Here is a 15191-nt window from a genome sequence, read left to right as displayed (position 1 = left end):
CAGGCATAACAGAAAAGAAAGAAAAATCAGTATAGATTTTTTTTTAACATTTACCCTAAAAACACTTTCTGCACACTGTACCATCTTTTTGAAAAGGAGGTTAATCGAAAGAAATGACACAGACACCTTGGAACTCATAATCTTAAAATTTCACCTATGGAGCAAACATTTTTTGGGGTAGAGAAAGACCAAGAAAAAAACATATCAGTGGAGGAAAGAGTAAAGCTAGAGAAGAGAGAACAAACAGGAAAAGCACCGAGCACACAGCCCATGTGATGCTGGATGACCTCACATGAATCCCTTTAACCCTCTCTGCTACAATTTGTCCATTGATAAAATAGGTGTAATATTACCGAATTCACAGTAGTGTTGAGACAATTAGTTTTCTTATTATTATTATTGCTCCTACAGACCAGGGCCCCCCTGTACTAGGTGCTGTACAAACATATAACAAAGACAGTCCCTGCCCCAAAGAACTTGTAAACTAATTAATGTATATAATGTGCTTCAAGATCCTTGAAGGAAAGATGCAATAGCTTTGTAAGGCATTACTATCATTAAAGTTCCAATGAATCACCACCAGGAATGGAGGACAGATCACCCTAATCTCAGATTCACATCTTCCTACCCAGTCCTTAATCTCATTGTGCAGGTCATGAACCTGAACTTGAGGACATTTTTGGAAGTCTGAAAAAGTTTTCCAAGTCTTTCAATATTATTTCCTTAAGTTCCTTTGTTCTGTCTGGTTTTGTCCAGAACCAGAAATGAAAACATTGAAATACTACAGAAGCTATTCTTGGGGTCTCCAGTTCGAACAAAAACCATGAACAGCTGTGAATGTCATGGGAAAACTTCTATGCACCAGAGTTGCGGACTGATTTCTAGACTAAAGAGTTTCAAGATAGTTATCTGAACTGTGGGATGCTTCCTTGAACTGAACCTCTGGAAATATTTTACTTTTTTCTATTCAGAACTTACCCATAGCCAGTTTGTCTATCACTGTATCTACTGATAGGACATAAATAACCTCTTAGAGTCACAACAGCAGGAATGTTCTTTGTATTCCTCTTCTTGCTTATACAGATCCAGTGTGACAGTCTGTAGCCTTATGTTCACCCTCTTTACAAGACTATGATAAATTTTGTACAAAGTAATGCCTGGTGAGGTATCATTTGAAAACTCATAATTTGCTGGTCATCATTGTCCTGGTAAAATATGTGTGGCAACATTCTATGTAAACTTATAAGATTCTACGGTATGACTTTACTGAGACATGCTCCGAGTTTAGAGGAGCAGACACAAACCGATCCTTCAGAGACAAAAGGCAAACTGATGCCTCAGCCAGGTGTCAAAAAATCAAATGGACTATCACCTGGCTAAGTGGCCATTCTTTGGCAGGAAGAAGGGCATGAGCGAGAAATGTACATTTTGGCAATGGAGGTTCTCGTGCAAATGGACTGGCTACTGCCTGAATGCCAGCTGGAGATGATTCTTAAAGAAGAGAATTGCTATAAAAATGGGGAGCCAATTCCCCAGATTACCTCTTTCCTCCCTTTATTTCTGCCCAGGACATCCACAATGCTTGAAGGACAAGGAAAGGAGCATTGAACTGGGGGAAGGGTTCTGGCCAGAGGGTATCCAGCCAGTCAGACTACAAAAGAACATGTGGTTAGAGAGACTCTTTTGCTTTAAGTTCACTTAGCTTGTTAAGTTAGATATTAGTTGCATTTTACCTTTTATTTTCTTGTAACCAAATTCTGACTTTTATGCCTCTTTACTTGTAATCACTTAAAAGCTTTCTTCTGTATTTAATAAACTTGCTTGATCTAAACCAGTGTGTGTTTGGATTGAAGTGTCTGGGAAACTTCATTTGAGATAACAGGATTTGTGCATATCGTTTTCTATTAATAAAACGACAGACTTTCTATGAGCTTGTATTGTCCAGAAGGAAAGAGCTGGGCAGTACAAGCTGCACTTTTCTGGGGCCAAGTCTGGCTCTAGACTGTTCTCAATGGTAGCAGATGACAGAACGAGGAGTAATGGTCTCAAGTTGCAGTGGGGGAGGTTTAGATTGGATATTAGGAAAAACTTTTTCACTAAGAGGGTGGTGAAACACTGCAATGCGTTACCTAGGGAGGTGGTAGAATCTCCTTCCTTAGAGGTTTTTAAGGTCAGGCTTGACAAAGCCCTGGCTGGGATGATTTAACTGGGAATTGGTCCTGCTTCGAGCAGGGGGTTGGACTAGATGACCTTCAGGGGTCCCTTCCAACCCTGATATTCTATGATTCTATGATTCTATGACTGGGAATTTGCTGGTGTTACTCTGAAGTATAATTCAGAGGTGGCAGGCTGGCTGACTGAGGCACTATTGCAGTATAGCTGGGGGGTAATTTATACACTGGAGGCTGTTTGTGAGCAGACCAAGAGGGGTCCTCTCAGAATAAAGCAGTGTAAAAGGCACCTCAGGCTGGAAAACAGAGGGGACACAGCTGTCTAATGGTCCAGTGCTCTAGGGAATGTCACAACCAGTCAACCAAGTTTATCCTTCATATAACTCCTGTAAAGTCAAAAGTGATACCCCAGAATGATTCAGGCCCACTGTACACAACAGGAACCCTGGTAGTAATTCCTGATAAGAGCTGAGGGACCAAATAATTGCAACAAATAATTTATTCAAAGATGTTACCGTCTAACTTATTTGATGAATGTTATTTGGAATTTTTTTAACTCTCTGGCTTGATCACCGCTATTCAACATTTGAGCTAGGCAGCTAAGTTATAATTGGCCAAAAAAGTCACATGGTATAGTTTATGTTCCCTGACTGTTTGAACAGGGAGCACAAATGTTTCATTGTTTGAGCATGAAAATACTTACTTCTATTTCCTGAAATACTCATGAATTGGACTATGAATGTCACTTGCCAAGAATACTTTTGCCAGTAAAACTCAATAAATGTTTGTGGAGTGAGAACACGAAAGAGGAACAAATGTGGCCAAAGCAACCTCATTTAAACCTTCATGCATTTGCTGAAAAATGTTTGCATTATGTGCCTTAACCTGTTCCTCATGTTTCACCTGATGTTTCATACTCAGCAAGCATTGTCATAAGACTGATACAAACTGGGCATTTTGCTTTCTTTCATGACTGTAGACATGCAGCTGTGTTTCCTTTGTTCACATATTCTCTTCTTCAAATGCTGCTGTTGCATCATGGAAGTTTTTGCAAACTATTCTGTATAGAAGGAATTCTGATAACACATCAGTTTTCTCTGTGTTTCTCATTCTTTATTATGAAGGATATTTACATGAAAATGGCAATTCTCTTGCTGAAGCCGTCATCTGGTTTCTCAGAAACTGCTTATGCCCCTCACATGAGGTCATGTTCCTCCGTATGACATTGTAACTAGCTGCAGAGCAACCACTTGCAATGCTGCAAAGGATCCTGACTTCTGGGCCGGAACAGGCAGCAGATTCTAAAAAACCAGAGACCCTATTTTTTTTGCAATTTTTCTTAATATTATATAATTAGAAAAAAATAACACACATTGTACATGACATACCACTGTGGTTTGATGGCGCTTTCCTTCTGAAAATCACTTTGTAAGAAAAAGATCCCCTCACTGGCCATCTCTCCTCTCAACCTAGAAACTCCCCACTGCTTGGTTGGAACATGTTTAATTCTTCAGACCGCGAGGGAAAACTCTGATGACCGTGGCTGATCTGCAGACTGAGTCCTGAGAACGGATGCAGAAGGTGACTTGTATGTGAAATGAATACTTGTCAGAGCTTTCAGTGCATCCCAGCAGCTTGTTTTCTGAAGAAACTCTGGGTACGAGGCAGAAGTAATCAGGAGTCAGAGCAGGGAAAGAGAAAGGCAGTGCGAACCTCTCTGAGAAGAAGTGTACCCTGTCATGAATAATACTTTCTTCTTTTGCGGGGCCAAGCAGTGTAGCTCAATGGGCACCCACACTACCCTGGGTACACGAGTCTGGATTTGAGTCTGACATTAAAACTCAGCCTCAGACCCAGGGCTGTGTCATGGCAGTACAGGGAGCTGCAGTGAAGTGCTCTGCTGTTGAAGATGTGGCCCTTTGGTGGAGAAGTCATCTAGGGAGAAGTTAAAGGCCAATGGGTGCTTCCAGGAGAAGTAGAGGATAACTTTAGATTCATAGATGTGAAGGCCAGAAAGAACAATTCTGATCATCTTGTTTGACCACCTGCAGAACACAGGCCATAGAACTTCACCCAGTGAGTCCTGCATGCCTTCCCAAAGCCTTACTAACATGGTTTTGATACCACATGTTCTAATATCCACCTGTGTTTCTGGTGTAAAGGTACAGTATTTACCAGTTGGAGAACAGCTGCTGCCTTTGCCTCTGCAGCTACTGCCCTGTCACGGTCTGAACTCAGTAGCATTTGGGGGCATGCAGACTAGACGCAATGCACTATAGTAGCAAAAAATTACTTTGTACCAATACAATGTCCATGCTGGGGCAATGCCCAGGAAAAGCTGACTGAACGCTGCCTTCCAAAGGATCCAGATGCCCAGGATGAAATGGAAACTGCTGATGCCAAGTTTGAAATGACCCCGCTGCTGAGGAGCTGCTGAGGTGCAGTGTTTCCCCACAGACTTCATTGCTAATAGCCGAATTCTCTCTTTAGTGTTGGTTGCAAAGGTCCCCTTCCACTCTGTCGTGCCTCTTCCTTCACCAGAGTGGCTCTTTAACAAGTCGCATCATGGTGGCTATGCGTGGTACTCATCTAAATCTTGACAGCCTCTCAGGATCCACCTCATCCTTTAACTTTGTAGCATAAATCCCTACTGAGTGCAAGTGCAAAACAAAAGGACTTCTCCCAGCCCCAACACACATATCTGCCCCCATCGCACAAAACAAAACCAGATTATGACAGACATTGCACAGTGGTGGGACGCCCCCTCCAGACTGCACACAACAAGCTCTTTGTGCCCCATGTGATGGGCAGAGATCCAGGGAAGGCTCCAGGCCAATCTGCTTTAGTGTATGTAATTTTTTAAAATCTCCCATTACTTTCGTGGCCTCAACCTTTCTTTCCTTCATTTTCCATCTGGTATTTTTTTCCATCTTATCTTCTTCTTTCATCAAAATGCCTGTTTCCTCAGCCTGGAACCACCACATACCTGATCTATATGCAGATCAAACCTGGGAACAGATGCTATTGTCAGCTTTCATTAGTTTATTACAGCTTTTTTTATTTGAACTTTTCAGCCATTATAACACCAGACTCCCCAACTCTCACTTCCACCAATATGCCCTCTATCCTGGAGGCTGAAAAAGAGGAACACGGGCTTCTTCCTAAAGGAGCAGATCATTAATGAATCAAGTTCAGTATCTTGGAAGTAGGCAATACCTGATGCATCTGAGGAAGGCAAAATAACCCTTGATGAACCAGGCAAATTATGCAATAGAGAAGGGAAATTCTTTCTGGAATCCTGCAATGAGCAGCTGTTACCCTGATGCTTGCTAGTCTTATAGTAACTTGCCCAAATGCTATCAGTCGTGGGAATCCAAGGGGTTCTTTCTAGTCACCTGCAAAATTAAGCCTTCCACCCGCTCTTCAGGAAGGAATCAGTGGAACTATACAATATCAGGTATTTCCTTCGTACTCAAATTCACTCTAACTACCTCCCTTCCATCTGGGAGGCTTCCCTTCTGAGGTGCTCGGGGTGTCATGGAGATTCCCATCTAGGAAACAAAATACTTATATTTCCAGAGGAGACTGGATTTTGGGGACTGAACAGCAATGAACAAAAATGAAATATGGACCCTTTAACACCCATTTCATCAGCTCAGATCCAGCTCATATACGTTAGGTGACAATCTCATGGTTGTTTGGTGGCTTATATTAAAGGATTTGCTGTGTCTCGGTCTAGCTTCTAGTAGACCGGTGTCCATATCACATAGAGCACCGCTGCAGCTGGTGCTAATCGGTCTCTTTGCTAACTGCCAAGGCTTGAACAAACCCGAAAATGAACAAGTCTCCTACCCATACAGTTCCTCTGCTGTATGTAAAGGCTGAGGCATATTAGCATGGAGGAGCATGGGGAAGCTCACCTCTCTCTCCTAGGGATACATGGAGGACTTTGGTCCTAGGTACTCCAGCCTTGCAACTTTCCCTCACACAAAAGTCCCAAACACACAAAAATGGAAGAGCTCTTTTTCCTTCAGTCTTAGCAAAGTTCTACGAGGTATGGCTAAGGGCCAGATCCCCTAGTAGAGTTCTGCTGGCATAATCAGGCCTTCAACTCAGTTTAACAAGCCCAGAGAAGATTCCTGCAGTCAGAGGTCTCTCCAGTGGCATAGTGCTCATGTAGGGACTATTATACCACACACTCTCCCTGCAGCTGGTGTAACAAGGAAGAGAGGTGCGGCTGGAAAAAGGGGGGTGGCTAGGATGCCACGCTGATCATCCCTGTCTTTCCAGCCCCCGGTGGGTAATAAAGGCTGGCGTACATCAGAGTAGCCCTCCAGCTGCTCTAACAGTGCATGAGGGACTACTATGACATGCGTAAAACAGCACCAGGGGCAGAGCAGTATAAGGGAGAGCTTTAAGTCATCTAGGCACACAACCCTCTGGCTTCTGTCTCTGCATTTTGGTCACACTTGAGGATCTGGCTGAAAGCATGAAAGAAACCCCCAAAGCTCAAACCAAGGCTTACGTTTAGAGAGACCCATTCAGTTCTTGGTTGCGGGATCGGCAAGGGGGGGAGTTTTGCAATGGGCAGGAGGCACAGCATGGACATTACTCTCAGGGGCTGTTCCCCATGTTACTTTTCCTACCCACGAATTCAGGGGACAGAAGCTGTGTAGCTGCTGTTTCCTTGCCGCCTGAGTAGATGTTTCAGGGTAACATTAGCCAGTGACACCTTCTTAGGCATAAACAGCGAGGAGTTCTTGTGGCACCTTAGAGACTAACAAATTTATTTAGGCATAAGCTTTAGTGGGCTAGAATCCACTTCATCAGATGCATGGAGTGGAAAATACAGGAGCAGGTATAAATACATGAAAAGATGTGAGTTGCTTTACCAAGTGTGAGGTCAGTCTAACGAGACAATTCAATTAACAGTAGGATACCAAGGGAGGAAAAATAACTTTTGAAGTGGTAATGAGAGTGGCCCATTTCAGACAGTTGACAAGAAGGTGTGAGTAACAGTAGGGGGAAATTAGTATGGTAAAATTAGGTTTTGTAATGACCCATCCACTCCCAGTCTTTATTCAGGCCTAATTTGATGGTGTCTAGTTTGCAAATTAATTCCAGTACTGTAGTTTGCTGATACAGAATAACACAGCTACCACTATGAAACCTTCTTAGGCATGTAGCCCACTCTGCCTGATGTTCAGGCTCAGGCCGCAGCTGCACGACCATGTTCCACATGAGAACCTGCAACAGCACTGTGGGAGTCATTTTTTAAAAACTGACTACTTTTCTGTCAGGTCTTGTCAGCCACTCTGCCCCGCTTCCTGCCTGCAGTGGTTGCTCGTTTGCCAACGACCCATCAAGGAGGAAACTTTTGATGCTATGTGCCAATGACTCGGATACCAGACCAGTGTGCCCGTCTTGTCCATTCAGCACATGCATGAATGCTCCCTCCAATGTACTGTCTAATAGTTTGTCCAATTCGTTTTGAAATGTCCCAAGTTAAGCAGCTTCCTCAAATTCCCATGGGAGACTGTGCCACAGACTAACAAAGCACTCTGCTAGACAATTTGGCTGACATTAGCTTAAATTTTCCTTTGATTAATTTTATCCCATTTACTCCAGGCTGTCATCCCCCTTGGCCTCCCCTACTTTATCCCACTGCTTCCCTTGGATTTTTCCTCCACCTGTAGACAGCTATCTGATCAGATCGGAGTCATAATGCCTGCAGATGCCTCCAATTAAGTTAAAACTAAGGCCAGCCTTGTGGTTGGTAGGACCTTAAATAAAAGAAGATATGTTAGGCCCCACCCAGACCTCTCCCAGTCAGTGTCCAGGTCAATGGTACTGTACTTGGTGTGTGTCAAGTGCATGTAGATACAGCTGCTGGATGAGTAGGGCATAAGACCATACATGATGGCATAGGTACCATGTTAATCTTAAGGCCACTGCTGGCTGGAACCCTTGGTTTTCCTTGCAGGCAGCCTGTGGTTATCATATAAAGGTAGTAAGAATTTCAGTGGTTGCTTCTCTGCAGCTGAGGTGAACACTACTATGTGATTGCTGCATTGTAGCTTGTGGGTTGCAGAGCTCTGATGATTCCTAGAGGTACTCCTGTCCCCTAGATAGGAACTTTGCTGAGGATAGTCATCTGAAGGACTTCTTCACAGACTAGGCTTTCTAGTAGTCTATGCTACCCAATAAAATATTCATTCATTTTCTGAAGTCATTAGATCCACTTCTCTGCAGTAAGGACCTTTGCCTCTTAGGTGGGCTCCGGCTTCTTGCCTAAGGACTGAGCCAAGCAGAGAGAAACAGATTAGAGATGGTACATTAGAGTTGAGCCCTCCTTGGGCAATAGGGTGAAGTTGAGCACAAGCCTCCATTTACTCTGGGCATGCTGAGGCAGTAGCCACTTCAGCCTGTCAGTGGTTTTGGACTTTTTCCTGACTCAGATGTGAGCTCTGAGGAGTTGACATCTTTCATCCCTATTTCTGTGAAAGAAGAAACTTGCCCCTACAAGCATGTTAATACATAGTTGTCCATTATAGGGATTTTGCACTTTCCTATGACAGGTTTCAGAGGAACAGCCGTGTTAGTCTGTATTCGCAAAAAGAAAAGGAGTACTTGTGGCACCTTAGAGACTAACCAATTTATTTGAGCATGAGCTTTCGTGAGCTACAGCTCACTTCATCAGCTCACGAAAGCTCATGCTCAAATAAATTGGTTAGTCTCTAAGGTGCCACAAGTACTCCTTTTCTTTTTGCACTTTCCTATGAAGCATCTAGTTGCTGACAGGATACTGAACAAGGTCCAATTTGGTACGGAAGTTCCTAAGCATGTAGCCATGTTGAGCAAACAGTCAACAGCCATTAGTGCAGGGATGCCCTGGCTGGATCGGGGAACTGGGAATGAGATACAGAACTTTTCTATTCTAGGTTGCCAGTTTAGATCCCCGGACAAGGGTTCTGAGTGAAAGTCATCCCCACCAGATAATCAGAACGTGGCCTGCAAGAAAGGAGCTGGGAGAAGTCTCAGTCCAACTCCTAGAGAGCAGATATCCACATCACACTCAGCAGCAGTGCAGTTGGCATTACCACAACATATTGGTCCTTATTTTCACTGTTTCATGAGAACTGTGGCCCTCTTTTCAGGGTGCTGGGACAGCATTTTAATCTGCCCTGCTATTCCATTCAGCATCAACCCCAAACTCTTATAGCCACCAATCTCATGGCAGAGCAGGGAGTTTTGAGGAAGCCTCTAGTTATCACGGCATCTTAGGCACCCAGTGTTGCTTCTCTCAGTTGCAACACTGGGATGAAGAGAGAGACCATGAACTTCTGTCAGATCCTAAAATACAAGAGAGACCCTGCCCGCTAAACGTCTGTAATGGAAGACTTGCTTGGAAATGGAATATCAGACTTGCTTTTCCAATAGCCCCTGAAACAGACTCTCCCAAATGTCTCTACTTGGGGGACCCGCTGTTAGGTGCCACCATCCATCCTATAATCTGAAGGACAGTCACAGCTGGGACAGGCCTGTCTGCAAGCGTAGAGCCACAGAGCTATGAGGGCGTCATTCGTTCAGTTTCATTGTGGTGTTGCATTACCACTTGGTGAAGCTGCAAGACGGGATGTTGTCAGGCATTCACATGAGGTGATGACACAAAACTGAAAATATTGCACTGTTGTGCTATGGAGCCGGGGCACCTTTTATTTCATGGGATAACTAGATGAGGAGGATACTTTATATATTTGCATTCTACTTAAAATAGCTCCTGAAAGAGCTCACTCCCTCCCCCTTAACACCATACTTTTAATTGTTGTGTGGGCGTTTTCTCGCTGAGTCATACTTTTCTCCTTGATGTTTATACATTTATTTGTTTGTTTTACACACAGGCTATCCAGCTGCAGCTCCCCAGCTGAGCAAATCACTTGGTGCTCAGCTTGGCAAGAGGTAACCAAGTCAGGAGAGCTGCCAATTCTGCAAGAAGATGAAGGGGAAAATAATCCCTCAACTTTTTTCCTGTGGTTCTGTTTGGGAACTTGAACTCTGCTCCCATGGGCAGAATGAAAACTCCACTAATCATCTGTGCGTCTCATATCCCTGCAGGAACAGGGCTTGTAACTCAACTGGAACTCAATAAGCCCTACATCAGGCACACAAGGCACAAAACTGGTGTGTGTGTGTGTGTGTAGCAGGGGCTAGTCGCTGAGCGTGCGTCCTCCCTCCCCCTCCCATGCTTTGGTATTCGTCGCAGCCCTTCAGACTTCATTATATTTCTCCACTGCCTCTTTGTCTCCCTTTACAAGGTCTGACAAGCTGTGGCATTCTGAAAAGCAGTATTTGCATAAGTGGGGACTATGGAAAATGCACATGTGGAGTGCAGCACAGGGGTGTGTGGGTGTGCAGATGAATACTTGACTTATAGATCAAATTCTGCCCAGGAATGTTTTGCCCAGTTCCTCACACAAGCAGCTTGAGGGGACAGTGAGGAGTCAGAGGATGGATGTTGCTAGTCTCAGTGCATTAGCCTGACCTAGCACACAGGTCTGTGGAGCAGAATATGGTTTCCTCCAGGTCTGTAGATTGTCCTCTAGGATTCTTATATATTTGTTTATTGATAAGCCCGAGGAAGCCCCCGGAGAGCTGTGTCTCATTTTCTACAGGGTCTCAAGGCAGCAGCAGACAGTTTCTCTCCAGCATAGCTCAGTATAAGCCCTGCCATGCAGGATTCCCCAGCTCAGAGTGCTCAGCCAGCACGACTTCACTTCTTTGTTTGAAAAAAGACATAAAGCTAAGGTTCCTGGTAGCGTGTGTCCAGCCAAAATCCCCTGGTGCTTTATACAGGAGTCAAGATGTCACACCCACTGTCTAGTGCACATTTTACTCTGCATCCCCCTAAATCTCCCCAGCTGTTTCAATGGGATAAGGGGTTCTTCTTCACTGCCTGTCCTAAATGTCTAGACAGATAGCTAGCTATGGTACTTTGATGGCCCCCATCCTCATAGCATCTGAGATCCTCCTGATCTTTAATGCCGTTAACCCTCACCGCACCCCTGTGAGGCAGGGCAGTGCTATTGTTCCATTTTATAGAGGGAGAGCTTGAGGCACAGGCAGGCTAACCAAGGTCACACAGGAAGTCTGTGGCAAGACAGGTTAGTACCCTAACCACTGGACCATCTTTCCTCTCATAAACTACCATACGGTGAGGTCGTGAGGAGGAGAACTTCAAAGCTCCAGAGCTGTTTCCAGAGTTCAGGCCAAACTGAGTTTGGCTTGTTCAACTCCCATTTAATTCCAGCTGGTTCTCTGGACCCAAGAGAAAGCTAAGAGATGAAGGGGCATGGTGGTAACCAGGCAGGAGAAGAAAACAATATGGAGCAGAAGGAGGAGTCTTGGAAGAGAGGAGGCTATTAAATATTCACTAATACCCATCATTAACATATTTAATTTCTATGGCACCTACAGATACAGGGAGAGGATAAATGAAAGAGAGAGGAAACCAGATAGAAAGAAAAGAAAGAGACAGAAATGATGGGAGAAATGGAGGGAGAGACAGAAAGAAAATTAAATGCAAGAGAAACCAGGCCACACTGTTTTTTTGGGGAAGCGGTTTTTTGGTTTAAGTTGTATTGTATTTCTCTGGCAGCTGTCCCAGAGCACCATATATTTTCTGCATGTGGGTTTGTTTCTGGGGGCGGGGGAGGGAGGTGATGGCAGAGCATTGTTGTTGGGGGAAATTGAGTCAAATTGTTGTTCCCTGTTATTGCTGGGCATGTAACTAGGTTAATGGGGCATGTAGTTTTAAAGCTGGCTGGCCAAGCCTGAGCTGCTGCTGCTAACCTAAAAGCAGCAGCACAGGTGACGTGGAGCTTTTGGCTAAATACATTTTCCTGAGAAGCCCTGCTGTCTTTCCATGGGTTTTCCTCCGGGGCTGCCTCACCTCATAGGGCCCTGGGGGAGCCTACATACGCTGCGTTGGGATCGCATTAAATGCATCACCAATTTGAGCTGGATGCAACAATGTGGGAGGCCCCCTAGGAATTGCTCGTTGAGCTGGAGACTTTTCCCTCCATGTAGTTTAGGCACCAATTGCCCTAACTCCTTTTTCCTTAATGGCCACAATCAGTGAGTGAAGAATGCTCTCCCTAGCTATATTTCATTTTTAAAATATGTACAGAACTTCCAGGAGAGAGACAATGCATAAACTGAACATCTGCTTGATAGTATATCTGCTACAATCCTCCTCCTTCCCTGTCCCACCCTACCTACACTGTACTACACCCCCCCCCCCACTACGCCACATCTAAAGTCTAGTTGGCAAGATATTTGGGGCAAACACTATCTTCTCATGGCTTCTGTGAGACACCTACCTAATCTTTGGGCACTATAAAATAAGAACGCTACACTAGCATGGCATTAATTGATGAGCCATTACCCCTTGACAAACACTGGCAGGCACTAAGAGCTCAGAGCAGATCAGCGTCCTGAACTAAATTGATTGCATAGGCCTTGGAGATCAGTTTTAAAGGCTCCTCCTGGCTCCACCTCCCTGTGACTTTGGCCAATTAACGCCTTCCACCTATCCCTGCTTTTTCTCCCAAAGGTTCCCTTCTTTTCCCTTTTGTTTGTTTGTTTTTGCTAAACCCCTTTATTTCCCCAAACCTCCTTTGGGCAGCAGAAAAGCAGGGGAAACCAACACCACCTGGTTACAGAGCAAAGAGGAATGAGGGGAAAAAAGAGTTATGGAGTAAACTGAACTTGTCATTTCCCCTTCATCCAGAGGCAAATTGAGGTTTTGTGAGGCCCTGAGCCAAAGCAAGTGTGGGCCCCTCCACACTCCTTCTGCCTGCAGTCCCCCCCGCCCTCCCCGCCTAGCACTCCTGCCAGGGAGCTTCCCCGCCCACCCATTCCTCCTGCCGGGGGATGTGGTCGGGAAGTGGGGGCTTCCCCCTCTTCCTGGTAGGAGCACCACGTGGGCAAGTGGAGCAGGGCAAGCCACAGCTCTCCAACCCCAGTCCCCGGGCAGGAGCACTGCTGGGGGGGGAGAGGGGTGCAAAGTGAGGTCAGGGCATGGAGGTGCCCTATTGGCCAGGGCCCCTGGGCATGAGCCCCGTTGGCCCAGTGGCTAATCCGTCACTGCCTTCATCTCAGTGGGACAAACTGCAGTGCTGCATGACTGTAGCCATGTGCGGCTGGTGAGGCTGTGAATCAGGAACACTGCCAGACCTATGCCCATGACTCTAATAGATGGTATCCTTCACTGGTAAGGTGGTGTTGCTAGCATCTCCTGTGTCTTGGAATCCAGAGTGGATACAGGGTGCTGGAAGCAGTTCCCTGCTTGGTGGAAGGGCGTGTCAGAGATATGTCTTCTCCCTTCCTCACCCCATATAGTAGGTAGGAGAAGGGAGAAGCAGTTCTACAGTGCACCTTGCAGCTGCTTCCACTTTCACTATTTCTGCATATAAGACTTCAGGAAATGGGTCTGATCAAATGAGGGTAGTTTCGATAGCCCCTTCAATGACGGCTACCCTCTGCACCTGGGTGTTCTGTGGTGTATTGTTTTGTTGCATGCAGAACCATTTTGGGTCATGTGTACCTGTAATAGTTTTATTGCTCAGTGTTTCGTTCTTGCAAAGGACGAACATTTCCCCAGCTCAGAGTGATTTGGTGCCAAGTTAAAGTAAGCTGTAGTTGCAAAAAGAGATCAGTCTCCTTCCCAGTTCAGTTGCAGCGTAGTCTGCTTTCACCATCCCTGCTCCCCACCTGCCCAGTAATCTTCAGTAGGGGAGAATTTCTGGGGAACTACTTAACTTCTGCATCTGCCTATGACTTGCAATGTCACAGTTGCTTTTGCCAGTGCTCATGCAGCACAAAAGCTATTCAAGATAAGGCTACAGGTCCTGGGGTAGATAGAAATATTTAACTCTGTCAGCCAGTCTGGTAGAACTGCATCTGAACAGGAACAGATACAGCAGGGAGGCAAAGTCTTTTTGACGAGATATGAAATGAGACCCAAACTCTAGGTGGTTATAAAGACTCCAGCGTTGCTGAAATTCCAGCTTGGGTCCTTATGTTCTGCCTCCCTTACTTCCTCTTTGCAGTAGGGTTACTGTGTGCTGTTAAACAGCTTCTGAGATCCACCCCAGAGGTTGCCGCATTTCAATGATAGATACATTTTATACGGTGGTCACTGTTAACATTTTTACACTGTTGTCTTTGCAAGTAATTGTCTTCCATTCAGTATTAATGGCACTCCTTATAGCATGCTAATATTGTGTACTTGAAAAGGCAAATTAGAAAGATTTAAACAGTGACCACTGAAGAGTATATCTAACACTCAGGGATTCAAAGGATGAGAGGTACATACATTATCTCTTCCTGCTTTTTCTCCCATTTGGGTAGGACATGTATTAAATTCTATACCAACAATCAACAGAAGGCAAATTAAGAGGGAAGCCTAAGCATGCATGTCATACAGGCTGCTCAGCCTCGTGACCTTTCTTTGCATACATCTGAACCGGGCCTGTTTTCTCATCTTTCTCATTTTTCTGCTGCTATCTCTTCTGGGGATCACTGCAGTGCATATGAAATCAGTTTGTGTATCCAAGTAGTAATCTATAGAAGTTTAAATAAATTCTAATTAGAACCTACATTCCTTCCCAGTCTGAAGATTCCCCCCGCCTACCCCCTCTTTTCTTTTTTCTTGTTTTGTTATATTGTTCAACTCCATCTTGATCTCTGCGGTCTGTGGGTTGGCAGAAATTAGATGCCCTGCATGGAGAGAGAGACAATCAGAGGGACCTTTAGTGGGACTGGGAACTACACACTTGGCTCATGGACTCAGCTGTGATATGAGCCTGCTTCCCTTTATTGATTGCATTAATGCAAGGGATTTGGAATGAGTTGGGTCAGGTAATGGGCTATAATTTGGTCCAGGTTTTGCAAATCCATTGTTGAGTAGAAAAAAAAAAGTTTTTAAAAAGGCTTCTGAGAAGAGAGAGAGAACAGAGC

This window comes from Caretta caretta, chromosome 9 (assembly GCF_965140235.1).
Source record: "Caretta caretta isolate rCarCar2 chromosome 9, rCarCar1.hap1, whole genome shotgun sequence".
Taxonomy (NCBI): Eukaryota; Metazoa; Chordata; order Testudines; family Cheloniidae; genus Caretta; species Caretta caretta.
Note: the sequence above shows the minus strand (reverse complement) of the source record.